This window comes from Petromyzon marinus, unplaced genomic scaffold (assembly GCF_048934315.1).
Source record: "Petromyzon marinus isolate PM22_M1 ecotype Great Lakes invasive population unplaced genomic scaffold, UKy_Petmar_22M1.pri1.0 PM_G_Scaffold_21, whole genome shotgun sequence".
Classification (NCBI taxonomy): Eukaryota; Metazoa; Chordata; class Hyperoartia; order Petromyzontiformes; family Petromyzontidae; genus Petromyzon; species Petromyzon marinus.
This window is the reverse complement of record NW_027422773.1, coordinates 1,417,501-1,420,000: the sequence shown is the minus strand read 5'-3', so window position 1 is coordinate 1,420,000 and position 2,500 is coordinate 1,417,501. Positions and strand designations below refer to the sequence as shown.

The window sequence follows — 2,500 nt, the reverse complement described above, 5'->3', positions numbered from 1 at the left end:
TTGGAAAATAACAAAATCTAAAAGAAAAGAAAAGTCTTCTTTGTGGAAAATAGTAAAATAAAAAAAAACCAAGACTTCACCTTGGAAAATAACAAAATCTAATCTAAAACATCTTAAATAAAGCTTATTTCTAATCTTCTTTGTAGGCAGAAAATAGTAAGTTACAGGACTCTCGAACTGATGTAGTCCAAAAATAAAGAATTAAAATAACAAAGTCTAATCTATATAAGTGCTCTTGAATAAGCTTCGTGTAAAAAATAGCAATATAATAAAAATACCAAGTCTTCGTCTTGGAAAATAACAAAATCTAAAAGAAAGGTCTTCTTTATGGAAAATAGTAAAATAAGAATACCAAGACTTCACCTTGGAAAATAACAAAACCATCTTGAAAAAAGCTTATTTTTAATCTTCTTTGTAGGCAGAAAATAGTAAGGCGAAAATAAAGTCCCCTCTAAGCTCTAAAGTAACAAATACGACGTGTTAAAAAAAAAAAACTAACAATAAAAAAAGAACCAAGACTTCGTCTTGGAAAATAACAATCTAAATTGTGGAAAATAGTAAAATGAAATAAAAACCGACTTCACCTTCGAAAATAACAAAATCAATCTAAAACAAATGACATCTTAAAACAAAACTATTATTTGTTTCGGAGGTTGTCTATGACTGTTCATAGACCGCATAATTTCCACAGAACATTCTCAGAATATCAAGAGAGAAAAGCAGCGTTCTGCGGGAAATCATCTTGGCCAGTGATGTCGTTCTGGGTTTGGTCAGGCCCAGGGAGGTAAGTACCTCGTTATTCTCAAGGGGCCACTTTCCTCTTGCCCCAACCGGGAATCCAAAGAATGTGACCTTGCTAGCCTTCGTCAGCACTTTGACTTGATCACCAAGAGGGGTATAGTACGAAACTTTGTGCGAGGCAGCATCTGACAAGGTATTCTTTGAAAGCTCAAAACGGACGGTGACATCGATCACAACCGCCTCCTCATCTTTTGCAAACACGAGGTCAGGCTTTCTCATCTCTCCCGTCTCGGATATGAACCGTGGCTCTTTGTATACAGACCAGCCCAATCTAGCCGCTTCGTCTGCCAGAATGTTACTGATCTTGTTATGTCGCGCAATTCTTGCTTTCTGTACTGCAGGACATTGACCGAGAATGTGCGAAAGGGACTCGAGTCTGGCAGAGCATTTCCTGCAGGAACGTAAGGCCCCATCTCTGCCTCTGTTCAAGCTTTCTCTTGTTGGGTAAATATTTGCCCTTAGTTGTAGTGCTGCGATAAAGAAGCATTGTTTAAAGCCGCACCATGGCCTCAACCAAGCATTACTGATTCTATCATGCGCAAAGTTTACAATGCCCCTTCCTTGAACCGGCTTTTCGCACCATCTCTGAAATTCATGCTCCCTCCAATCGCAGGGTCTCGGATATACAGGTTCTTTTGACACCGAGTCCCTGAGAACGAATGTTGGGATTGCATCACTGTCACCCCCTGCTCGTACCCACAAATTACGGTATTCTTCCTCCATACCCTGCGAGGACACAATATTACGGGTGATAGCATCGGACGAGTTTGCTATACGTTGCAGCCTTCTAACTTGAACCGAAGGGATTGTTTTTTCCAGTTTCAAGATGGCAAGGCCTCCGTCTCGGGCTCTGGCATATAACAGTCCATCACAAGTTGAAGCGGGAAGGTGGAGCCATCCTTTTACCGCCTTTCTAATCTCTTGGTCCAACCCACGGAGAGTTGATTGCTTGCAGTCCGAGTGGTCTGCAGGATATAACAATCTGGGTAGGGCATAGGCATTGAGTAGTTCAACCTTCTGAGTTGGCTTCAGAGGCGCCTCATCGATTTTCGAGATCCATGTCTTTAGCTGACAATGTAGATCAGGCTGTATAGTGCCAGTCCAAGGGCCAATTTTCAGACCAAGGTATTTCGTTGATTCATCAGGTTGGATCATATGGACATCTTTATTTTTGATAGTCCATGGGTCGCAGTTGTTCACCGTATATGAATCTTTGGTTGGGCTTATCATGAAGCCCTGGCACTTTCTGGCCTGAACCTCCAATCCCGATAGCCCACAAAATGATTCCAAGATCGCTAGATTGGCGGCCATACCAACCCAAGATTCGCTCACCAACACCAAATCATCAGCAAACGCAAGAGCTGTCACGTGGTCGGTATCAATGGAGTACCCAACTCCGTGTGACTCTAGGGTGCATATCAAAGGGTCCATGGCAAGATTGAAGAGCAGGGGTGACATGGGGTCACCCTGTTTGACACCAACACGTATGCTAATTTCTCGAGTCGACTCACCATTGCTTTTGAACGAGGTCGTACACCGATCGTAGGCGTTCTGGATGATGCCCACCACGTGTTCATCTACTTTCTTGTGCCTTAACACCCATAAAATATGAGCATGCGAAACCGAGTCAAAAGCTTTCGCTATGTCGATAAACATGACAGCCAACGGCCTGTGCAATTTCTTAGCGTGTCTCATAAGG

General features: G+C 42.5%; 1 pseudogene; it reads right to left on the bottom strand.

Annotated features, from left to right (window-relative positions):
* Window positions 1-2,500, bottom strand: part of LOC142912684 (28S ribosomal RNA) — a 10,590-nt pseudogene that overhangs the window by 3,217 nt on the left and 4,873 nt on the right.